This window comes from Meles meles, chromosome 3 (assembly GCF_922984935.1).
Source record: "Meles meles chromosome 3, mMelMel3.1 paternal haplotype, whole genome shotgun sequence".
Taxonomy (NCBI): domain Eukaryota; kingdom Metazoa; phylum Chordata; class Mammalia; order Carnivora; family Mustelidae; genus Meles; species Meles meles.
Window position 1 is genome coordinate 169,774,936 of NC_060068.1, and position 27,389 is coordinate 169,802,324.

The following is a 27,389-nucleotide window of genomic DNA, read 5'->3' on the forward strand; positions in this document are numbered from 1 at the left end:
ATTAAAAACAACTCAGTGGAAATAATCACCTAAGCCTTATTCTTGGACAACCAAGAGACAAAACTTGAAGGAAAAATAATTTTAAATTTCTATCCATTGTCACCCTGTTCTAAACTCTCTACTCTGATTCTAAAATATAATTATATCAAAAAGTTATTTTTAAACATAATAAATATTCAGGATAAGAATCCATTAAGCACAAAGATTTGATTAACTATACTGTTATCATTTAAGAATAAGAACTGGGAATAAATAAAGCAATGACTGGTTGCATATACTATGGTTTTAGTAGTCTTATATGAGGTTCATGCTCACAAACAGGTCAGACTATCAAATTGACCAAAGGTAGAGGGTGGAAGGAAAGAAGGAAGGAATGAACAAATAAACAAACAAAAGAGGGGAGGGAACCTTGCTGTTTAGAATGAAACAGGCCAAAGTAATATCTGTTGAATTTTGCACCCTGAAAGGGGGACAGTGATGCCCATTATTTTTTTTATTGCAATCACCCAATAATTGAAAAATTAGCTTTGTTTAGGACCACAGTCTAGCAGCAATATTACTGAGGTTTGATGTGTTCAAAGTCTTTATTTATTAAGAGTCTTCACTAAACATTAGATGAATATCTTTTTGATGAAAGGGAAAACACAAAACTTATTGACATAAATGTACAGGCCATATTTTTTGTCTTACACCAATAGGTGGGGAACATTTCTAAAAACTATCTACACATCTCACATTTTACTCTCCCATTTCTCTTCTTGAACAAGAAGGACACTGAATTAGAATATGATAAATATCAAAATTTATTTAGAACTACTTGGTCAAGTTTCACTCGACAATTCTCTTACACCATACACAAAGATAAACTCAAAATGGATAAAGGACCTCAACGTGAGGCAGGAATCCATCAGAACCTAAGAGGAGAACATAGGCAGTAACATTTCCAACATCGGCCACAGCAACTTCTTTCAAGACATGTCTCCAAAGGCAAAGGAAACAAAAGCGAAAACAAATTTTGGGGACTTCACCAAGATCAAAAGCTTCTGCACAGCAAAAGAAACAGTCAACAAAACAAAAAGGCAGTCCACTGTATGGGAGAAGATATTCACAAATGACACTACAGACAAAGGGCTGATATCCAGGATCTATAAAGAACTCCTCAAACTCAAAACACACAAAACAGATAATCACATCAAAAAATGGGCAGAAGACGTGAACAGATACTTCTCCAATGAAGACATACAAATGGCTAACAGACACAGGAAAAAATGTTCATCATCACTAGCCATCAGGGAGATTCAAATAAAAGCCACATCGAGATATCACCTTACACCAGTTAGAATGGCCAGGATTAACAAGACAGTAAACAACATGTGCTGGAGAGGATGTTGAGAAATGGGAACCCTCTTACACTGTTGGTGGGAATGCAAGCTGGTGCAGCCACTTTGGAAAACAGTGTGGAGATTCCTTAAGAAATTAAATGTAGAGCTACCTTATGACCCTGCAATTGCACTACTGGGTATTTACCCCAAAGATACAGATGTGGTGAAAAGAAGAGCCATCTGTACCCCAATGTTCATAGCAGCAATAGCCACAGTCGCCAAACTGTGGCAAGAAACAAGATGCCCTTCAATGGACAAATGGATAAGGAATTTGTGGTCCATATATACTATGGAGTATTATGCCTCCATCAGAAAGGATGAATACCCAACTTTTGTAGCAACATGGACGGGACTGGAAGAGATTATGCTGAGCAAAATAAGTCAAGCAGAGAGAGTCAATTATCATATGGTTTCACTTATTTGTGGAGCATAAGGAATAACATGGAGGACATGGGGAGATGGAGAGGAGAAGGAAGTTGGAGGAAATTGGGGGGAAGACAAACCATGAGAGACTGTGGACTCTGAAAAACAATCTGAGGGTTTTGGAGGGGTGGGGTTGGGAGGTTGGGTGAGCCTGGTGGTGGGTATTATGGAGGGCACATATGGCATGGAGCACTGGGTGTGGTGCATAAACAATGAATTCTGGAACACTGAAAAGAAATTTAAAATATAATTTTTTTTTTAAAAAGGAACTACTTGGAGTAGCATGTGTTGAATATTTGAATAACATGTATAAAGAACTGTTTCATATTAAGCTGTTCAGTTTAGCAGAAAAAAGTAAAAATGTAATTATACATGCTGAATCACTTCATTCTCTCTTCTTTTCAATGATATCGCTACCTGGAAATAAATGATATTACTGAAAAAAACAAATCAGTAAAGATTATTTTTGGTTTTGGTTACCTGATCATTAAAAAATATATTATTGACTAAACCCTAGTTTCTCAACAGACAGATAGATATATGCCATTTATTTTAATTATCATCTGTAAAGATAATGCATTGAAATCAGAATTTATATGCAAAATTAGCTTTATTTAACTTTATATTAATTAGTACATTATTATATAAACAGTAATATGGATTGTAAGTAAACCATCAAGTTTCAGAAAAGTGCATTATTTGCAAGAACCTAAAGAAGTTTTATGACTTTATTTTTAGTTATGCAGTATTTTAGTTTAAGTTAGGACTAAGAATAATTTATAAATTTCTCCTTGACAGCATGACCTTACTGTACATGCCAATTTAAGAGAATATAATTCTATTTAGATTTATACTATATTACATCTCCAGTAAGATATATGCCTATTTTCTATTTTCTATTTTCCATTGGAAATTCTCCAATTACTAAAAATGGGTATGCTCAGGAGGATAGCACTTACTTAAAAATGTGCACTATTTCCAGTTAAAAATAACTCCCCAGAGTTTCTTATATGCTCCATCCAACAATCTTTAAAAAATCGTGCTGATAAAAGTCCACTGCTGGAAATAATTTAAATGATGTACACTAAAATAAGCATGCCAGGGATGTAAGTGTGGGGATAGTCATTGCAGCATCCTTACCAATCAAAAACAAATCCTGACAACACCCAGGCTGTCAAAAACATGGGTCTGATAAATTGCCATTTGGTCCCATAATGAAACAGTCTACTTTCAGATGGAATCAAGTGTATCCATAGTGCTGACATATAAAACACTTCAAAATATATTAGGTGGAAAAGTACAGAGTCCTGTATATGATATCATCATTTTTTGGTTAAATAAAAAATACATCTATATCCTTTCTAGTTCATGTACCAGAATGGAGTATATTGAAAGTTTACAAAAGAAAATGCAGTGATTATCTTTGGGGCGATGGGCTGGCAGTCCTATAATAAAGTCAAGAGGTATTTTCCTTATACATATATGTAGTATATATGTAGTATTTTTCTTAAAAGCGAGAGTAATTGGGGCGCCTGTGTAGCTCAGGTAAGTCGAGTCGAGTCGAGTAAGCGGCTGTCTTTGGTTCAGCTCGTGATCCCAGGGTCTTGGGATCAAGCCCCAGATCAAGCCCCAGATCAAGTCCCAGATTGGGCTCCTTGCTCAGCAGGGAACATGCTTCTCCCTCTCCCTCTACCTGCCGCTCCCCCTGCTTGTGCTCTATCTCTTACACTATCTCTCTTTCCCTGTGTCAAAATCTTTAAAATAATTAAACAAATAAAAATAAAAATAAATAAAAACAAGAGTAATTATTCTTAGAAAAGTAAGAATACTTTCTGGAATAAGAAAGAGAAAGAAGATGATGTGGTTGAAAATCAAAAATGTGTACAAAGGCTTAAATATTTTCTAAAGATTCAGAAATGTCTGTTTCTTAGCCTGAATGGTAATTATATAACTATTGCTTTACAAGTTATTCTGAAAAATGTAAATACAATTTAGAGGCCCTGGGGTGGCTCAGTCAATTAAGCGGTTGCCTTTGGCTCAGGTCATGATCCCAGGATCCTGGGATGGAGCCCACATTGAGCTCCCTGCCCAGCAGGAGGCCTGCTTCTCTCCCACTCCCCCTGCTTGTGTTCTCTCTCTTGCTTTCTCTCCCTCTCTCTGTCAAATAAAAAAAAAAAAAAATCTTAAAAAGATGTAAATACAATTTAATACTTCCTTCTATATAAATTCGACATTGCACAAAATAAAATTTTAGATAATGTTAACTTTTATAAACTTTTATATTTCACCTGCATATTTGAATCTATCTCTGACTAAATTTTCTGTTCTCCAAATGTTAGTAGTGGCATCCTCTCAATTTTATTTTTTTTAAGCTAATTCATGACAAATTCTGCATCGTACTAGAATAGATATAATATCTATACCTGAAATCTCATTACATTTTATCCTTTAAAATAAGGTTCACTTTGAACATAATTATTGAAGTTTGACAAAGCTCTAAGATAAAATCTATACATATATTTTGCCTCTTTTCAAGAGTCATATTTTCTGTTCTTTCAACCCTACTTATATATATATATGTGTGTGTGTGTATATATATATACACATATATATGTATATGTACATATTTCTTAAAATTTAAATTCTATTACTGGTGTGATGCTAAATATTAGTTTACCTCTGGTTCTCACAACATTGAAAATTTGCGAATCTTATTCTGAGCATTAGTTACTGCCTTCTCATTCAAAGTATCTACATATTCCACACTTTTAAAAAAAAGATTTATTCATTTTATGTGAGAGAGAGAGAGGGACTGTGTGTGTGTGTGTGTGTGTGTGTGTGTGTGTGTGTGCGCACATGAGTGGGGAGAAGGGCAGAGGGAGAGAATTCCAAGCAGACTTCTCTTTAGCACCTAGTCAGATGCAAGGCTTAACCTCATAGCCCTGAGATCATGACCCCGAAATCATGACGCTGAGATCATGACCTGAGCCAAAACCAAGAGTCAGACACTTAACCAACTGTGTGCCACCTGGCCACCCCCATATACTCTACACTTTTAATTTCCTTTCATCATCCGCCTTTCCAGGTCTCACCATGGTTTTCTGCATATACTGTATTCTCTTTTTTTTTTTTTTTAATTTTATTTACTTATTTAACAGAAAGAGAAAGAGAGAGCTCAGGCAGAGGGAACAGCAGGCAGAGGGAGAAGCAGACTCCCCACTGAGCAGGGAGCCCGATGCAGGGCTCCATCCCAGGACACCCACGATCATGACATGAGACAAAGGTAGCTATTTAACTGACTGAACTATCCAGGAGCCCCCATATACTGTAGTCTACCAGAGTATCTAATTTTTTTTTTCTTATTTTGCACTGAAGTAACTTTTGAGCTGACTTAGGAAAAATGTTTTATTATAATGACAAAGAATGAGTAAAAGAATATTTCATGTATTTAGAATGACCTAAAAATATGAATTTGCTACATTATGACTAAAGATACTTACTGCCTGTATATATATGTTGTACATTCAACATGCTCTAATACCTTCTTGAACATAGAGGAAAACTACATTGCCAAGCTTCCTTTACAATATAGTTTGGAATTAAATAACTGAGACCTGGTCAGTGGAATATGGTCAGATGTGATATGTCACTTCCAGACCTGATCCTTCTTAAAAACATGCAGTCCTCTCTTCCCCTGTTTTGTCACCAAAGAAGCTATGTGTTATAGTAAGCACAGGCATGTATACAATGAAAGGAACTCAGATCTTGGAGCCAGTGTCTAGAAGACTGGGCAAAACCAGCTGGTTGTCCTCCATCACACAGTGAGGCAAGTGAAACATGTACCTTTATTTTATTAAGCCACTGATATTTCAAGTGAGAATTGTTTCTACCTACTTTCCTCTGTCCAGAACAGAAAGAGGCACCTTGAACAGAGATGCTTCTATTAACTTTTTTTTTATATAAAAATAAGAAGTCTTGAATTGTTTGGGCTAATGAGTAAACTTATTTCACAGGCTTAAAACTTGGAGTGATTCTTCTATGAAGGAGCAAATGTCTTATAGCTTCAGCTCTTCCCTGCAGTAGCCTAGAAAGCAATAATTGGAAGAGTAGATGATTCCAGAAATAATTGGCTTGCTTGTCCAGTGTAAATAAAAGGAAAACAACCATCCAGAAATGTGAGGATTTTTTGGATAGGAAAACCTGGATGCTTTTAGATCCTAAACAGTAAGGAATTAGATTTCAGAAAACTTGGAAACAAAGGCTAGTGAAACTTTGTAGGTAAATAATGTGATTTAAGGTAAAGTTCAGATTTAGGATGAGTCTTCTCATCTACTATTATCTAGCTGCCTCAAGGTAGCTTCTGTTAGGCTTAGGAAAAGAAACATAGAAGTGAGAAAAAATGGTGTTTTAAAATTATATCAAGAAAAGGACTTTTGGACAGGACACTGTTTCGAATCAAAGTCATATATGACTAGGTCTTTGACATATTTATACCTATACATATCTATATCTGTATTTATATCTAAATCTATACATAAACTATAAGGCACTTTCCCTGTTAAAAAAAAAAAAAATCATTACATTGGTGAATTGTTACTAAAATCCCTGGTGCAGATGGGGTCATGGCATGGGATGATCATTGAATGAGGACAAGATGGCAATGTCAACATAGTTTTTCAATCTCAACAAATTCTTCAAAACAACTAAGCAACTATAACGACTAGGCAAAAAAACCCAAGATAATATCTTCAAAAAAAGTAAATGACAAAATCTTGTAAACCTAAAAATCCAGGAAACCAGGCCACTCTTGGCAACCAGGCAGACATGTTACAGGGTGAAACCAGAGATCCTCCTGAGACCCAGGGGACCCAAAAGTCCCTAACAAAGACAGAAGTCACTTAGTGGATGGCTGGAAGTAAAGAGCTGAAATCAGGAAGAATCTGGTGAAGGAGGGTCGATGTGGCCTACCTACGAGGAAAGAGCTCAGAAAAGCAAACAGCTTATGCCCTGTTCCAGAGCAGAGATCAGTAAAGAGGAGAAGCCTGGAGGAGGAGAATCAGAATTACGGACAGAAAAACAAGGGACAAATATAAGAGAAGATTCAAACACATGATAAGAAGTAGAGCAGAAGATCTCAGAAAATAGACAGAAGGATTATTTATTTATTTATTTATTTATTTATTTATATTAACATATAATGTATTATTAGCCCCAGGGTTACAGTTCTGTGAATCTCCAGGTTTACACTTCACAGCACTCACCATAGCACATACTTTCTCCAGTGTCCATGACCCAACCACCCTCTTCCTACCCCACTCCTCCTGGCAACCCTCAGTTTGTTTTGTGAGAATAAGAGTCTCTTATGGTTTGTCTCCCTCCTGATCCCATCTTATTTCATTTTTTTCTTTTCCTACCCCCCCAAAATCCCACATTGCCTCTCAACTTCCTCATATCAGGGAGAAATAATTAGAATTCAGTAGAAAAGATTTAGAAAGAGAAGAAAAAAAAATGATCCTGAAAAAGAAATACAACATGACTGAGCCTAACCTAAACAGATTTGAGAGAAAACAAAGGATGTAACAGATAGCCACAGAAAATCCAACATCACAAAAGAAAACCAGAACAATGAGAAATGACAATTAAAATAAACTTTTATAAAATTAAATCATTTAATTTTTAATTAAATTAAAATAAACTTCCTTAAAAAATATATTTGAACTTGTATTTTCCAAATGAATACTGTATATTTAGAGAAATCATTCCAGGATCATAAACACTTAGATATGTTCTTGTAAAACTATTAAACTTAAAAATAATAATAAAAGGAAAATGACAACATCAAAGTCAACAAAGCCAAAGTCTCTTATGAACGAAAGACAATAAGGTTGGTAATGAAAAATTTCAAGTTGTCTGCATGTTTCATGAACCATGAAACACTTCCTGTGTCCATGTGTGCAAAGAGAGTATTCTTAGGAATTACATTTGATAGAGTCACAACTTTGTAATATGTTTTTCCTGTAAAATTAACGCTATAATTTTAACTTAGTTTCAAATACACAATATCTGATTTTGTATAGATTAAGATTATTTTAATTTTATATCTGAAACATTTGATGTGTCTTCCAGCTATGAGATTCTGGCAAAATAATCTCTAGATTATCTATCTCTAAAACAATCAGAATATGTCACTACAACATTGGGAGTTCCAATTATTAGCACTTCGATGTTCCAAAAGCCACTCTAGAAATAATGTATATTATAAGCCTCATGGCTTTCATTACTTTTACGGTGCTTAAAAATTGTTTTATTGAATATAAACACAGAACATTGGGTGAGTTTACAAAGATTAGGATTATGATATCTAATTTCCACTATTCTGTGATGTATATTTAAATTCTTTTTCTTGAGTAGAGTTGACATAAAACACATTAATTTCAAGTGTAATCATGATATTAATTTATGTATAGTTTATAGGAAACTACTTTCTCTCTAAAAGACCCTGGGGAATAAAAGAAGAATTTGAGCTAAATAACGTTAATCCTGCTGGGGGGAAAAGATGTTTCCAATCTAATTAATGCACTTGTGCCTGACCCAAGTACAGTGGCCTAAGTCCTAAACACATGGAGTGGCAGCCTCCTCCCAACCACTGTCATCTCCATCCACTAACAATCACTATAATCTATACTTTTTTTTTAAAAAGTGAAAGATTATGTCACTTGGGTGGCTCAGTTGGTTAAGCATCTGTCTTCAGCTCAGGTCATGATCTCAGGATGGGATGGATCCCACATGGGGTTCCCTGCTCTGTGGGGAGTCTGCTTGTCCTTCTCCCTCTACCCCTCCCCCTGCTCATGCTTGCTTAGATTCTGTCTCTCTTTCTTAAATAAATAAATAAAATCTTTTTTTAAAAATAAAAGGTTTAAAAAAAAAGAGACTATATGATTTTTAAAATATAAACAACAAATCCATAAAAAAGATGGAGTATTGAATCTTGATTCTGGAAAAAAAAAAATCAGTCCTGGATTGACGAGTAGTCAATAAAAATATTTCCAATGTAAATAGCCACTGAATGTTATTTTTTATAAGTTAAAGGGATATTAATCTTATTAAGCTGTTCTCAGTGAGTATTGCTATAATGAGGAATATCATAAAACCAACAATATGTGACATAATTGATAGGAAGAAGTAAATTTTCAATAACAATTTCTATAGCCAAAAAAAAAAAATATGCTTGTTTCTATTCAATAAAACAAGAACATAAAGAAAGCTTTTACAGATGTCCTTCGGATAAATGACACGAAAGCTTTCAATTTAAGAAAATCCAGCAGCAGGGGCACCTGGGTGGCTCAGTGGGTTAGGCCGCTGCCTTCGGCTCAGGTCGTGATCTCAGGGTCCTGGGATCGGGCCCCGCATCCGGCTCTCTGCTCAGCGGAGAGCCTGCTTCTTCCTCTCTCTCTCTCTGCCTGCCTCTCTGCCTACTTGTGATCTCTCTCTGTCAAATAAATAAACAAAATCTTAAAAAAAAAAAAAAAAAGAAAATCCAGCAGCAAATGAAATGATATATGTAAAAATGATTTGTATTTTTTTTAAGATTTTATTTATTTATTTGAGAGAATGAGAGAGAGAGAAAGAGCCCTAATAGGTAGAGGGGTGAAAGGAGAGGGAGAAGCAGACTACCCCTGAGGAGAGAGTCCAATGTGGGTCTCAATTCCAGTGCCCTGAGATCATGACCCGAGCTGAAGGCAGACGCTTAACCAACTGAGCCATCCAGTCACCCCAAAATGACTTGTAGTCTTATGAAGAAAATACAGTGTAGGGATGCCTGGGTGGCTCAGTGAGTTAAAGCCTCTCCCTTTGGCTCAGGTCATGATCCCAGGGTCCTGGAATCGAGCCCCGCATCGGGCTCTCTGCTCAGCAGGTAGCCTGCTTCCTCCTCTCTCTCTGCCTGCCTCTCTGCCTACTTGTGATCTCTGTCTATCAAATAAATAAATAAAATCTTTAAAAAAAAAAAAAAAGAAAAGAAAATACAGTGTATACCCAAAGTAGAGTTTTGGAGTAACAGGATGACATCGGTTCTTTCAAATGATACTTGTGCAACTAAAATGTACATTTTGCCAAAAGTACCTAAACCTTCTTCAGAAAATGAAATATTTTAAAATATTTCCCAGTTTGAAAATATAAATCTTAGACTCCTTACCAAGTAGAAGTTAAGTAAACTAAATAAGAATATAGCAATTATTCAAAGTGGTTCAAGATCAGAATTTAAAATGCCCTATATTTTTACAATACAAGTGTAGCTGCTTTTCTGTCCATCCTAAAACAAAATGGAATGAAGAACAGTAACTATTATAATAATGTGAAAATTAAACACAAAAATACTTACCAACCAACCTCTATTATCACTCTGACCAAATGAAATACACTTGACATATAGATAGATAGATAGATAGATAGATAGATAGATAGATAGATGGTAGATTAGATAGATAGATAATGCATCCCTAATGTCAAGCTTCCCCTTTGTAAGTACTTACTACTTATCCACCGAAAGTGAAGCACAATTTATCTAAAAGCATAAAGTTTTCAAAACCATAAAAGGTCATCTTAAAGTTAAATGAAAGAACATTATAAAAATAATGTTTTAAGTAAGGCTACATTTATTACACTACATTTTATGCAAATACATAGAATATTTGGATCAAGAGAGTTAAGAGTACAAACCTGCCAGATTGCTTTAGAAAAAAACCATGGAAATGTTAAGGAAATGCACAGGGTTCTGTCTAACGACCTCTGATAAATTGTCCTATCAAAACTTGCCCTCAACTGAGTGCATACCACTGTTAGTCAATGATTTCAATGGCAGTAAGAGGGTTCCTCCGAGAGTTCCTCAATCTATGGTTATAAATTTGCCCCAACAAGGCAACTAGACAAGTGGAAAAATTAAAAGTCGCAATTTTCATTAACAAATGTGTAGCTTTTAGTCACATTTTATCACTTGTTAAATGTTGAATATTTAAAATAAAAAATATACATGAGAGCTCTCTTTCCAGAGGATGTGTGTAACATATTTATTACACTGATATTGATGAAGGTGACATTGTGTAATTGCTCCATCCGAAAACAGACAGGCAACAAAAACATGCTCTTGACTGTACCTTCATTTAGAGACTGTCATAAAAACATGGAATAGTTCATAAACTCGACATTATACTGTGATCTATCAACTCAGTTTAAAGGCCAGAAATTATTATGAAATATATATGTAATTGGCAATCATCTATAATGTCATGTCTATCATTCTGTCTCATAAAACTTTGCATTTTTTTACCACAATTAATACAAGACCATTATTCCATTCCACATGGCATTAGTAGGTAATTATAAAACTCCTGGTAAAAATCAACATGAAAGATTGTTTCAAGAAAGTGAATATATATTGAAGCGGGTTAAGAGAGGCCAAATGTCTTGGTCTTTGGCAACATCGTATGTTTTACCTGCCTGTGGTAGCCTCCGTTTTCATGAAGGGAATGACAGCTGAATGTGACCAAAATCCATAGCATGCATTTTCACTTTTTTGCATTTTGGGCTAGAAATTGCTCTTTTATTCAAAAACTGTAATACAGACACTGCTCTGGAAGCTTGGGATTCAGGGACAGAGTCTGGAAAGAGTGACTGGAGGTCGATGACTACTCCACTCAAAGCCAGTCGTGACGGCTCCTTTGAAGATGTTTGGAATTTGAAAACTTTGATCATGAAGGCAGCATCAAAACCCAAGCGAGGATTCAGGAAGAGTGACTGTAGAGCATATAACACTAAAGCAGGGCCCCGTATATGACAATCTTATCCAGGCTTTAAATGGCATTTCTGGTTTGAGAACTTGCCATACGGCCATATTTCATTTCTGAGTATAAGTTAAAATTTCAGAGATGCAAAAGTCAAACAATTTGTTAATCCATCATTCACAGATCGTTTTAAAAAAATGAAGCAACTTGCATGGGGCGCCTGGGTGGCCCAGTTGGTTAAGCCTCTGCCTTCTGCTCTGGTCATAACCTCAGGGTCCTGGGATTGAGTCCCACAATCAGCTCCCCACTCAGTGGGGAATCTCCTTCTCCCTTTGTCCTTCCCCCTGCTCACGTGAGTGCGTGTCCTCTCTCTCTCAAATAAATAAATAAAATCTTTTTAAAAAAAGAATCAAGCAACTTCCTAAGAAATAGGAATACTGAAAGGACTGCTACTGACCCTGCATCATCTAATAATTGAAATCTTTGAAATTTCACTGGTTCTAAGGAAAGTTAGCCTCTGGATAAAGTCTCTGTTCTCTTCAGTGAATAGCCTTAATTTATTTCCCCTCTTGTAATGGCCTCATGGGCAGTGTGTGTCTGGCGACCAACTAGTCACAAGCTATCTACATATGGGTCCCATGCAAGCAATAGTCTGGTTTCACAGGTGACTAGTGTCTTGACGCTAGCTCCCTTGTAGGTCATTATTGAAGAGTATTTCAATCTCTCAGTGTCTGCGAGGTCAACTGGGGTTTGTTTGGCTGTCACTATAGGGTAGCCCAACCTCTCCCAGGACCCTCACTTGTTTCCTTATTTTCCTGTACACAGGTATTCATTCCCAGACAATTCTTTGACCACTGATACCTACCTCAGAGGCTGCTTCTCAGGGAACCTTACTCGTGATAAACCCAGTTTATCAGTATCCATAGATGCTCCTGTAGACTAGGCCCCTCACCTTTTTTGCCTCATCCCATATTTTGTTTCCTTTGTTTCATATGTGCAAGACAAATGGAACTGGGATAGCCCTGGTAGCTACCACAATTGAGTGTCACATTCCTTCCATTCATTCAGAACCCAAACTCAAAGAAACTACATGTCATGGGCAAGCATGAAAGAGAATGCAGGTCTGGAGAGGCAAACTGTGGGTTATAGTCTCATGGAATCTGCACATGGGCTTCCTGGGAGTATGAAGTGGAAGGAGATGTAATAAATACCTACTGTGTGACAAGTGCCAATTCAGGAGACCAAGAGTCCTTGGTTGCATATGGTATTTCTATTTTTAGCCCGAAAGACTCATGAGTAGGAAACTTCTCAGACACAGGCGAACTGGAATAGTTGGCCATCCTATTGCCAACACACATTAGTCTCTCTTTAAGTGTATAAAATCCAGAGCAGTGACTGAAAATTTGGTTGCCTATAGCAATTGGCCCTCAAGGTAGTTTAAGAGTTATTTTAAAAGCTCATATGACGATTCACATGAGGATGTTATTATATAATATGGGTCTTCTCACAATGCCTGTATTCACTTATTAGTCTTGAACTGGAAACATAGCAAAAAAAAAAAAAAAAATCCCAGTTTTCAAACTGTGAACACCTTAACTGTTAATAAATTGGGACAATATCCTAGCCTCCCTGACTTTCAAAGCTCATCTCACCAGTCATCAGCCCATTGAGAACATTTCCACTAGAATTTTCTGCCACATGGGGAAAATAAATCACACTTTTCTTCCTAAAGTCTGAATACTGGAAATGGTTTTATTTTACATAAAATTTCATTTTATGATGACTCTTAGGAATTTTTCCCACTTTATAGATTTATGCTTTTGGCAAACTCTCTGATCTATACTTCTTTCACCAACAGTTTACTCTGGCTTCTCAGCAGCATTTACAACCATAATTCCTCTATCCTTTGAAATTTTGAAGTAATTCTAAAGAATTTGAACCATCCTGTTGCATTATTTTTGCTATTGTTCTTATAAGCCATAACATAACCTTTGTTCTTGTGTGAATAAAATAAAATTAACTTTTAGATGGTTCACAAGATTTCCATTTATAATGAGATTTTCCTTTATCAAAGTCATAATAGGAAGTAGCAGTGCCCAAGGCAGGCACCCAAAGTGTCAGAGACTAACATCTCTGTTTTCTATTTTGCCAGTTGTCCAGAGTATGAGGACTATACTCCTATGGCATAACTTGTACTAAGATCCATGTTAAATAAGAATTTTATTAATGAAGTGAGCTATCTAGAATGTATGCTGTAAATGGTAGTCAATATTTTGCAGAGAGGGCTTAAAAACTTTGTCATAATAAACAAATGAAATTCAGAGGAGAACCTATAAGAACGGTCAAGAGCATTGATAAAGATTTCTGGTTTCAGTTCCAACACAAGAGCTTTGAATTCAGCTTTCCTGCCTGAGACAAAGCAGGAAAAGCTGGATGAACAGAAAAGCCATTATCTTCCAAGGCCCATCAGAAAACAGAAGTTGCAGAATAAACCACCACCCTGAAATCCAGAGAGAAGTTACTTCCAGGGAGACACAGGACATACGCTTTGCTTACCTAAAGTAGAAGCGCAGGATGCCCTGAGCCAGTCGAACATTGGAGTAGAAATGTTCCTGAGCTGCTACAGGAAACCAAACTTGACAAGCAGGATAGTCCTCTAGGGCCACAGTCGGTCTTTCTTGTCCCCGGGCTTTCACAGGCTTTTAGTCCAGATAGTCTCTCAGGTTCATTATGAAGATCAAGGTGCACCCCCATGATTCCAGCAAGGGGACAGAAAGAGCAGCCATTGTGAACTCCACCAGACCTTTCTTCCATGGAACAAAGGTTTAATTTAATCTCAGGAAGTTCATCATCAGAGGCCACCAGGAAAATCCCTTTCTGAATGGCACTTGGGGAGCACTGCCTTTCTAGCCCCACTCCAGCCCTGTCCCAGCCTTCTTGTCAATTAACAGGAAAAGAGAGAGAGAGAACATAATTTTAGAGGAGAAGGCTTCAAGGACACAGAGAAAATGGGAATATGTGCTACAGTCAGGGAAGGAATATAGGTGTGTGTGAGAGGGAGAGCTCTATGGGAACAGGGACAAAAACATTTGTGAAGGTCACAATTTCAAGACATAAGCCCACCATGCACTCCAAAAACTGAGAACCAATCAGAAGATGGAAGAATAACTTCTAATCCCCACATCCTATGACCATGCTAATAAGGTTTCATAGCAGCAGTGACTCACAGCTGGGAGAGCTATGAAAGAGAGACTCTCTTGGCAGAAAGGCACAAAGGGAAACCCTAATGTCAAGAGTAGAGCCATAAACAGGGTCAGTATAAAAATTTGATGGCTTTGGAGACAATGGCCACAACAAATAATCCAGGGTAATTTATGCAGAGATTAACATAAATTCTCACACTAAAGGACTAATACGTTAGTATTTACTGCCCTATAAAATATGTTTGACTCTAGACAACAACAACAAAATTACAAGGCATGTCGGAAAAGCATTTAATAAAATTCAACTTCCATCCATGATAAAAACACTAAAAAAGAAGGTAGGTTTCTTAACACAAGAGAGGATATATACAAAAATCTCTGTAGCTTACATTAAATTTAATGGTGAGACACCAAAGGCTTAAGCCTTAGCATAAGAAGCAAGGCAAATATCTCCTTCTTCCCCCATTCCTGTTCACCAAAATACTGCAAGGCATTCAACTGAGAACATCATGTTTGAGAGCAAATTGGTCTGATTCTATATGCCATGCCAGTAGTATACAACTCACTTGAGGGGAGAGCCTGGGTGGCTGAGTGGCTGAAGCCTCGGACTCTTGTTTTCAGCTCATGTCACGATCTCAGGGTCTTGAGATCAAGCTCCAATCAGGTTCTATTCTCTGCTGGGAGTCTGCTTGGGATTTTCTCTCTCCCTCTCCCTCTACTCTCTCTCTCCCTCTACCCTCCCCCGCCCCCTGCCACTCATGTGCACAATCCCTCTCTCCCTCTCGTAATTAATTAATTAATTAATTAATTAATTAATTTAAAGACTCACTTGGTGATGACTTTTTAATGAATACCAGATTGGTCATTTTTTTTTTGAATACCTGATTTGTTCTATTCAACATGAATTCAAGAAACTCTTGGTGAATATCTACTAAATGATAAAGATTAAGGCAAGCACAGGAAAGAGAAGAGTGAGAACAGGCAACATTCTCTCCATAGCCTGTGACCAGCAGTTATTATAGTCAGTGCCGTTTTCCTTTACCCCCTTCAATAAGGGCATGTAACACATTTGTAACACAGTTGAGTACTTTGTCACAGTTTGCATTTCATCCTGGGATTCCCCAGACGTCCGAGCTGATTTTTTTTTTTTTAATTGTAGAGATTAAACTTCACCTTTTGTGTTTTAAAGTTTTGGGTGTCAACAAAAGCAGGCCTCATGAATCTACCACTACTGTATCATACAGAACAGTGAGTAATTTTATGCGAGGACACTAAGTATTTCACATTCTAAATTCTCACCTTTCCACCTTCGCTATTGATACTGATAAAGTTTTTTATAGTGTACTTCACACTATAGTTTCTTCAAAGAGAAGTCAAAGGCTATAATCTTTTGATAAACTTCAAAGCTAATGCTTTGGACTGAAAAGTCAGTGGCCTGGAAATAAGAGTTGTGTGTTTTCTTTCTAATCTCCTAACATTTTTTTTCATATAGGTAATTTTTGAAATCTTACGTAACAAGATGAGAGGGGGCAAGATAAATACACAAAATTTTATTCTTCAATTCATCCAAACACCAAAAAGTAGTTGTTTGTTTCTGATATTGCTATTCTGATTTTAAAATTCTAATCAAAATAGTGACATGAAAACAAACAAATAAACAAATAACTGTAGGTTAGATTTTATGAAATCATAATAAATATGGTATGTTAAATTTCAAAAAATTAAAACATTCACTCAACAACAATGGCTTCATCCAGACTAGACCATATTTCATCCTCTTTGCCAGTGTTGATCACAAGTTTTGATTTGGTTTGTAGTGAAATTTACATAACCGTGGACCCTGAGTTTAATGAATTCAGAGGGATGGGTATGTATTCCATCCCTCACCCATTTGCTGAGGAAGTTTCTGTCATGTAAATCTTGGGTTTTCGTCTGTAAAAAAAATTCTGTTCTCCTCAAGATAAATACTAAAAAGCAGTTACAGGGGTGCCTGGGTGGCTCAGTTGGTTAAGCAGCTGCCTTCAGCTCAGGTCATGATTCTAACGTCCTGGGATCAAGCCCCGAATCCGGCTCCCTGCTTAGCAGAGAGCCTGCTTCTTTCTCTCCCTCTACCTGCTGCTCTGCTTACTTGTGTTCTCTCTCTATCTGTCAAATGAATAAATAAATAAAATATTTTTAAAAAGCAGTTACATATAATGTATTCACATCTATAATCTAATCTTAAATCTTATGTGAATATTTGGAGAAAATATTATTTTTCTTTTGAGCTTTAGAGTATGAAAATGGATCAAGAATACTTGGCGAAATTCAAGTTACGACTGCCAAAGGAAAGCACCTGGTATCAAATGCAAGTAAACTATCAGTTCCTCAGAGCTCAGAAGCCTCTACCTGTCTTGTTGCAATAGGACACAGCTCAAAAGCAGTGTGACAATCACATCATCTCTTCTTATGTTTGTTGATCCAGACTCAGACACCTGTGTGGGTTTTTTTTTTCAATAATTCTATGAAAATTACTTCCAACAAGTAAAGACTTAAAATCTTGTGATTCAATTAACAAAATTAATTTCCAAATTAACCATTTTAGAGAACCCAAATTTGTAGAAGAGTTGCATTTTTTTTAATCCTTTGAAAAGTAGGAGCACCTTCATTATTTGGTTGCACCAAGTGCTTTTCCTGGAAAGAAAACAAAAACAAAAACAAAACAACTTAGAAGCTAAAGAAGGTAGTGTGGAGCACTATGTCCAGGTAATAATTGTCCAAACTTCCAGTTTTCTTTATGGTTTCACATGTTCACAGAATAAAAGCATAGAGAATTTTTTTTACTCCATTTTCATTTAAATGGGACCTTTGAGATTAAACTTTATTAAAAAAATTCTCAAACAAAACTATGGAACGAGGGACTCCTGGATTTTTTTATTTAAAGTTATATAACTCATTGCAAATGGAACTTCGTGGTTTCCTCAAATGCTGGGAAACTCATTTAACTACGTTGTATGTGAACTTGTCGACAGATTTGAGAAAAGCAATTTTAGATGTCAGAATGAGAAAGCACTGAGGGGAAGAAAAACACACAATCTTTTTAAATGCAATCTCTATGTTAAGATGCATTATTATTCCCTGTAATGTTACCCTTTGATGTACATATAATTCCTAGGGTAGTCAATTAAAAGATTAAAAGACCCTGTGGTCACATTATGAATTGTAATTATTTGAGCAGTCTGGTGCTCAGGTAGATAAATGGCCTGAAAAATAGTTTGAAAATAATGATGCTGGTACAGGAAGAAGTCAAAATATGTTTTCCTTTTTGAACTCAACACTGCGACATACTTTGTTAAGCACTATCTTTCAATGTCGGCTCTTGGAGCCACAGGTTACAGACTTTAAAAATTTTTGGAGGAACTCTGCAGATAACTATACTCATTCTATCTACATTGCACCACAGATAAGAATCCCTGTCCATAAAAACTATCCGCCCAGTGCTTAACACACACTCCTTTAGAAACGTTTCAAAGCATTTGCTCCTCTGCCAAAATCAACTATAACCTTTTCCAATCTGACCCTTTCCAAATCTGATCGCATTCCTATATTTTCCTCAGTGGGCAGGCACCTGGACCCAATTCACGTTCAGTTTACAATCCTGTCTTTGAGGTTTACAAGCATTACTTCAGTCATAAAAGCCTTTCCAGCAACAGTGGATACCTCATCCTTCTGGTAAACCCTAACTGTCTACCTAGAAATCACTTCATTTGGAAGTTAGAGACTTTGCTGGTTTAACATAAAGCCCTTTAAATCCAAAAATTCAATACAGGAAATTGAATATTCTCTGGCACAGATTCGCTGCACAACCTATATGAATTCACTAGCAAAACTCCAGTAATAGACACTATCAACACTAAATAAATTTCCTAAAGAATAGAATGAAGCACCTATAATTAAACTGTATGGGAATGCATGGAAATACATTAGGCTTAACATGTTACAACACAAAGTATAATGTCTAATTTTGCCCTATCCATTTGTTCAACAAATATTTATTAAAACCTACTTCACAAAGATTAAATCAGTCTTTGAAACAGATGCAAAGATAATTTACCAAATTATTCAAATTATCCAAAATTATCATTTAGCCTTACGTTGATTTAACTTTATAGTAAGCATAATAATTTCTTTAAAAAAAAAAGATTTTACTTATTTCTTTAACAGACAGAGATCACAAGTAGGCAGAGAGGCAGGCGGGGTGGGGGGGCGGGGAGCAGGCTCCCCGCTGAGCAGAGAACCCGATGCGGGCTCAATCCCAGGACCCTGAGATCATGACCTGAGCCGAAGGCAGAGGCTTAACCCACCGAGCCACCCAGGTATCCCCCTCTTTTTTTTAAAGAATAATTTCTATGATTGTTACACACAGACCTAAAACAACAATTATTTTTATGTATATTAATTCAATCATATTTATGAGGACCATTGATTAACAAACTGCATGTGCACAGATCTCACATACATGCTATATATAATATATATAAATATATATAACATGTAGACATGTAACATTTCCCCAACATCTCATGTGATATTTTGTAATCATATAGGACAATAGGAACTATAGGTTCTTAAACTTTAATGTTAGTAAGAATTATATGGGGTATGTTCTTTTACATTCAGATTTCAAATCTCCATCCCAGAGTGTAAAATTTGACAGGACTGGTTCATAGCTAGAAATCTACCTTTTGACAAATATGCCAAGTACTTTCCATGAAGAACTCAAGTTAACATCAGTTTAAGAAGCTAGTGAGTTGAGTATCATTATTCTGATTTCACTGCCCTCAATCAAGAGTCACCTAATGAATAAAACCTACATCTTTCTTCTCGAAAGCCCCAAGGCAACTATACCACTCAAACATGGAGCTGTTCTTTCCATGTCTTGTCAAAGTGAACTATATAAACAATTTTCTAAAAATTCTAAATAGACATTGTTGACAAAATTTATGGATTCCTCTTGGAGAAGACACAGTTTATATAAGTTCTGATACTTAAACAGTATGTATGCTTTACAATAATTTGTAATAGAGCCAGGATATAATGTCAGTAGTTAATGTCTTCGAATATTATGAATATAGAAATTAAGGATGTATTCTACTTTATGGGCATTAGTTCAGTTGGATACACCTACAAACAACTGAGTCACTTTGCTGAAGACCTTCCATTGGCAGAAGCATTTCTCCTGCTTGCATCCCTGCTCCTTGCAGAAGTTTCCTTCCCTTCATGAGATAGTATGACTTGTGTCACTGACTCCTTGGATTTCTGGCACGTTTGGTGGCCTGAGTGCCCTTCTAGAGATATATACCAAAATCAGATAACCTGACCCTGTATGCCTTTAAAACTACTAACATAATACATTTCTTGGAACTACAATTTATCTGGACAAGCAAATAAATACATGGTAGATAAATTCACATCCCATGAGAACAAAAGGCAAGAAAATGCTCCATAAACTTCCCTTTCCTCCTTCTGCCCTCCGGTCCAAAGTGCATGAACAGGTCAAGGATATGGACATGTGATGACCACAAGATTTGTTTCCTGAGTCTCTAGACTTTGCTAAGGTTCTGAGAACTCAAAACCAATAGAAGCTCCCCCACATTTAATCTACTGTACATTAATTAATAAGAGTACACATAATATAAATTCCATCTTTATTACAATGCAACTGGAAAAGTGAGAACATATGTAGAATATGAAGGGAAAGAATGCCTTAAGAGAAAAGATCACTGATTATACATTTGATTTTGTCTTCTGATCACTAAAATACTAATAAAACAGCTGAAAAAAATTTATTCATTCAATTTAATAAATATAATACATACTTGTATATCTGAATATTTAAAACACAGATGGGTTAAATAGGAAATACAATAGTTGAGCTTTGCGGTTACATTTATTACAATCATTTTTTTAAATTAAACCCAAAATTTGGACGTGGTCATTTCAAATATAGATGAGATTTAGACCTACGAAGTCAAATGTTTGTACTGGCCTCCAAGATCTAAAACAATTCCCGCTGGACAACGCAATCATGTTTTCCTGTTATAGGTGTGTTGCCTGAGGAGGAGGTAATTTCATAAGTGATACTGGAGTGCTACAACTTTAAAAGTTTCTGCTTGTGTTTTGTTTTAGAGAAGAGGGTGTAAAAATCAATGCTACCGTCAAGGATCAACTTTGTCCCCCCAGAAGTGACGAGGCATGAATGGACAGGCCTCCAGAAATACAATACTTTTCCTAAGTGCACACAGCTCCCTGGGGCTTCCCAATCTGTTCAAAGATTAGGAAGTAGCACCACTAAAGCGACAGAAGTAGCTGACCTGGTCTGAATCCCGTTTCTCTCACTGAGGAATTCCATAATCTTGGGTATCGGAGATTTTTTTTGTTCTTCACCCTTTGAATGGGCATAATTACGATGCCCAACTCTGCAAGCTGTTATGAAAAGTGAATATGAAAATGTGCAAGGATCACGTCAATTTTTAAACAGTTCCTTTATTATCAAATATGTACCTGCATTACATCTCCAACCTATATCTGTATCTGTGCAGATACCACGGAGAGAGAAACTCCAAAAGTACTCTTATCCATGTCGTTAGAGTTTGTCTGTGCTCCAAAGAGCTCATTTCCGTTACTCTGGCTATATCTGTTTCAGAAGAACACTTATTTGTACCACGAACCAAGGGAAGGTCTCACTGTCTTGAAGAGACAACACAGGTTAGCACCGTCTTACCCGATGAGTGGCAAGAAGACCTTAGGAGAGCCTGGCGACTGCTCCTTCCTTGTCAGGAGCAGGTCCGTCAGGGCCATCTCTTGGAGGCAGAAGAGTCCTAGACAAGGGAGAAAACCACATGCCTTATTTTCTGTTTCCTTTACATTTCCCTTCTGCCTCCTGGAACAATCTTGTAAAACATTTGCATCCTTTTTTGGAGACTATCCAAGTGCGAGCAGTTACAGAAAGTGTCTTCTGTTCAACATCAGCAATATAATATACACTTAAGCTACAATCAGCTAAAAGCTAGACAGAGCAAACACTTCATTTCATTTCTCATCACAGAGATAATAGTTTATAAATTGTTTTGTGTTCCTGAACTAGGGGTAAAAAACTTGAGAGCTTTTTGCCAATTTCTTTTATGGCACATAGAGGGCATTAAGCAATGTCTCAACACTTGCTGACTTCTTTTGACCACACACAAAGAGGAGATACAACAGTAATAATGGATTCTGTTACTTTATTATCTGGAAAACTAACTTAGGTTAGTCAGGTTCTTTGTTTTGTTTTGTTTTTTAGTTAGACACAGCCACACACACACAGTCAAACTCATTTCAATTCAATGCATGACACCGCCTATTTTAAAATATATTGGGACTAAAATACTTTCCATGAAGGTACACTTTATTCTCAGCATTTGTAGTTCTGTTGAAGTAACATTGAATTTCAAAATTACGCAATTGACATAGCTATCAAATTAATAATTTACTTTAAATGATACTCAGCATCACTTCGTATATTTTGGGTTCTACTATAACAAATGTTGGCCATTTAACCTACTTTTTTTTTTTTTTTATTTGTCAGAGAGAGAGAGAGAGAGTGAGAGCGAGCACAGGCAGACAGTGGCAGGCAGAGTCAGAGGGAGAAGCAGATTCCCCGCCGAGCATGGAGCCCGATGTGGGACTCGATCCCAGGACGCTGGGATCATGACCTGAGCCGAAGGCAGCCGCTTAACCAACTGAGCCACCCAGGCGTCTGAAGTGCAATATTATAACTAAATTCTGGTACATATACTAATAATCTACCAAAGAGTCTAAGGTGTAGAAAATTTTAGACATAAAAGTGAAGTAGAATTGTCCTCAGTATGAAGAAGCTGAATGACTTGGGAATATATGACATAAGAAATAATTGCTGACAAAATTGTGCCTGCAGCAAGGTTAGCATGATATTCATGATAGACTGTATAATTGCCACCATATTATCCCATATCTAACCAAGACTACTGCTCAGTCCACTAGAGAAATTTATGTCACTGCAAATTCAGTATATATTTGATACAAAATAGAGAGATAAAAATCATTTACAGTAATGCATTTTAACATTAAATTTACTAGAATATTGTATTTTGATAATTACCATTATTTCTGAGCATTCTTGAGCTATTAAATCTTAAACTCTTATAGACTGTAGTATAGAAATCTATGATTTTGTACCAAATGTTAGTAGGACAAAGGATATTTTCTAAAGTATGGTGAGGAAAGCTGAGTATTGCCTTTTAAATGCATGTATTATAACATAAAGGTATAGAAGTCACGAAGAGGAAATCGTAAGTTTTATTGCATTTCCTGGCCCTCTTACTTCACTTGGAGATAGCTGATACTTTCTGGCCAGTGAAATGTGAGGGGATGTCATCAGTAAGATGGTCAAGGTGGTTCACTCTCTGGGCGTTTTCCTCCATTCCCTCTTTCTCTCCTACCTGGGAGACTTTGGGGACAGATGTTGAGAGCCGTTGTGTCAGAATAAAAGGAGCCTTGAATCCTGGAGTAAAAGTTGCCCAGAAGAAACCAGACAGAGAATATTTGCACCGGTCTTGATGTGAGTGAATGAGTTTGTAACTATATATGTGTAAGTGCTGTGTTACGGAGATATTAGCACGGTTGGCCTGCCCAGACTACTACAGCATTTAAAGTTGTATGAAGAATACCTAGGCTATGGAATGAGACTGGCATACAGCAAGCGTTCACTTAACACTGAATATTTATTAATACGTGTTAATATAAATATTAATATTTGTAATATAAATTTATATTATAAATATTTATATTAATAATTTTATTATGTTTTATTTAATTTTATAAAATAAAATATTTATAAAATAAATTTATATTACAAATATTATTAATATTTATAGTTAGTAATGGACCAAATAAATCATTTCAATTTAAAGTCCCACTGTAGGAACGAGATAAAAGAGAGAGATTAAAACTGATAATAATAAAGGAAGAACTCAGGTAGTGAGCATATCTTGAGTGGGGAAGAATTCCAAGAAACATTGTAAGGAGCGTTCCCAAAAATGAACCTGTATCTCTTACAGCTTAAAATGAGAGGACTGGGATCATACGCGAGATACCATTGACTGAGAGATTTAGGGAAACCTAAAGTAATGATGATTAAAGATTTAAAAAGAGATGTCCACAACAATTAACGTGTAAAGAGAATTTTCTGAAGGAAAAAGACATAAAGTCAACTCACTGTTTCTATAAACTTCCTGTTTTTAAACAAAGCTTACCATATACAAAGCATGTTTCTTTCTCATGACAGAGTGCAGAAATAGTGAATAGAGCAACCGTTTTCTTCAATAGCAAACCTTAACACACATAATGAGAGAGAACAAGACATCAAATCTCTCTGCATCCTTCATTAAGCCCAACTGATCGACTTGAGTTTGTATGATAGTTTAATTGGAACTTGCCATATGTTAATACATGTTCACTGCTATCTAAAAATATACCATGGTGAAAATGTACAAATTGTATGTGTTGCATTATCTTAAATAATTATTTTTATTTAAGGGAGATCTATTTTTCTCTTCTATGTTCAATTAAATTTGAGACATTAAAATATTTTTAATATTAAAGCAATTGAAAATACCTGTATATCGGCTTTGTTACTATAAGAACATAAAATGACAGTACAACAGCCTTCTAGTGACATCTACTGAACAACCAAAGTCTTCCTTTGGTAATAAATATAAAAGGAGAAAGTATCCATTTGAAAAACAGGAAAAAAAGAATTTTCTTGAGTTTCCAGACAGAATTAAAAGATGAGATTTTAAAATCAATTAGATATTACTTAGTTAAATGTGGACAGTAACTACTTTATTACTAGTTATTTCTTTTTTTTTTAAAGATTTTATTTATTCATTTGACAGAGAGAGATCACAAGTAGACAGAGAGGCAGGCAGAGAAAGTGAGAGGGAAGCAGGCTCGCTGCCGAGCAGAGAGACCGATGCAGGACTCGATCCCAGCACCCTGAGATCATGACCCGAGCCGAAGGCAGCGGCTCAACCCACTGAGCCACCCAGGCGCCCCTACTAGTTATTTCTAACTAGTTTATTTCTAACTAGTTTATTCCAGTTTAATTAGAATACTGATTGTGCCAATACAACACAAAATATAAAATACTGTCAAAGCCTGCTGTCAATTTTGCTTCCTCATGTTCTCCAGCTCTACAAAAGTTTAATTTAAGTAAATATAGCTTCAAGAACAAAAAAAAAGATTTCTTCTGAAAGGAGGTTCTGACAAGTGAGCAATGAGTATATAAGAGATTCAAGAAAGTCTGAGAAAGAATGAGACAGAAGAAGTCTTATTTATGAGCGCAAGCAAGACTAGACGACCGTGATGGAAAAAATGCAAAACAGTTAAAGTTAAAAAAAAAGTTTATAAAGAAATTAAAATAAATTATTTGAAAAGATTTTTAAACTAAAAATGATTCCAAAAATACACATTATTAGCGAAATTAACACGTAGTAAATATATGGCATGGGTCAATGATTCGTGGAAAAATGTTAAATGTTTTTCACGCTGATAAAATGTATAGATTAATGAGAACTTTTATTAATATTGCATTAAATAATTTCCCTAGTATACATTCTCATTTAATCAACCAAGTAACCCCAAGAGGTGAGTATATTTTAGCTTAGTTGGCAAGGAAACCATGGTGACATGAGCTTAAGTGGCTAGCCTCATGTCACGAGGGCAGAACGAGGTCACGAAACTTGGACTTCAAAGACTAATCCCAGTGTCCTTTACATTATAAAGTTCCCATTTAGAGGGTAAAAAATGCATTCTTTAAAGATGAAGACACATAACATTTGGCATGTGTCAAAAACACAGCTATTATAATTCATCACTTAAAATAGAGTGTCATGACCTTGGGACAATCATCTACATTCTTTAACTGAAAAACAAAGTTGGCAGATATTTTTAAATATTTCTTTTATGTTTTACTTACTTTTTCTTTCTATAATATTATCTTAAATATTTAAAGCTACTTTAGAACATTCTATTGGTACATGTTAGTTTTTGGCGATGTTTATGACTTTTAAATTATGGAAGCAATTATGTAAGGATCCAGATAAATTCTGTGGATATTTTATTGCTCTTATCAATAAAAAATATATGATTTTAAGAAAAACTTTGTATCAATAATATAATCTTAATGGCACAGAATGATTCTCTTGATTTCCTTAAAGATAAGTAGAAAGATCATTAATCTTCATATAGTGTTCTTAACGAACACAAAAACATTAATGTAGTTGCTTGCTCTGGTGCTCCAGGATGCCGCTACAGTTCCACACATATTGATAAAATTTGGGCATGTTAGTACCATTCTGTGATGAAGTAAAAAGCAAGATAATTAAGTTGAGAATTAAATCATAACTCAAGAGGCATCACTTCCACTGTACCATAAGAAAGAAAGAACCAATGATGTAGATACAAGTATATTTGTAAATTCAGAGGTGGGTACGAAATCGTCAACTCAGCAGGTCCCATCACATGCAGCACTAAACTTTGGCTAGCTTCTAAGAGGTAACACTGAGCCCTTGGATAATTCTGTTTAATAATGTTTCTATATGTGTGAGGGTTTGAAATAAGCTATCTCTGTTTGACCAAGTAAGTTTATTCTGTTGATGTAATTCCTGATAAAAGAGTCGTTTTGTTGAAGTTTGGGATGCTGGTGAAGAGGAAATGAGGCTGGAACCTGTGTGGCCGAGGTCAGTTACCTGGACCCCAGGCCCCAGCAGGAATGCATGGATCATGATTTTTCATCTTGTGTTGGCCAATCTGTTAGTCTCTGCTCTAAGGCTGTAGACAGTTTTTGGCACCGTTTTGTATGGATTTTGAGTTTTGTCACAACCTAGAGGATCAAATATTCGACCATTGCTTGTTATATTAATTAAAATGAGATCTGCCATTTTCTTTCATCAGTAAGCAAGCTTCCAGACAAGGTCTCTGAACCAAAGTTACTTGTGAAGATTACCCTGCCTGTGGGCCTGGATTCCCTCGTATGTTTTCAGAAACAGATTACATGCAAAATAAATGTTTATGATGTTGTTGATGGTGATGATATATGAAGACCATTGACAGACATAAAGAAGCATTGCACACACACTGAAACCCAAAGAAAATTGTATGAAAATGAGAAAGGTAAAATCATGAGGAATCTCTTCCAAATTACCAAAGTTTAAACATTCTTCTACGATGTCTCATTATATGTTGCTTCTGTCTGACATGCTTTATGTTATTCACATTAAGTTCACCAAACAAACCAAAATCTTGTGATTTTTTAATGGATTTTAAACTTTTAAATAGTATAAATAACGTGATTATCTGATTATCTCACTTGTTCATGGAATATCGTAAATGACCAATTCCAGGTGTTTTATGAGACTTCTGTCTGTCTCCGTGTACCCAAAGAGATAAAAAAAAAATTCTTCCGTAAAACATATTTAACTTTGGGTGCCTGGGTGGCTCAGTCGGTTAAGCGGCTGCCTTCTCTTCAGGTCATGATTCCAGCT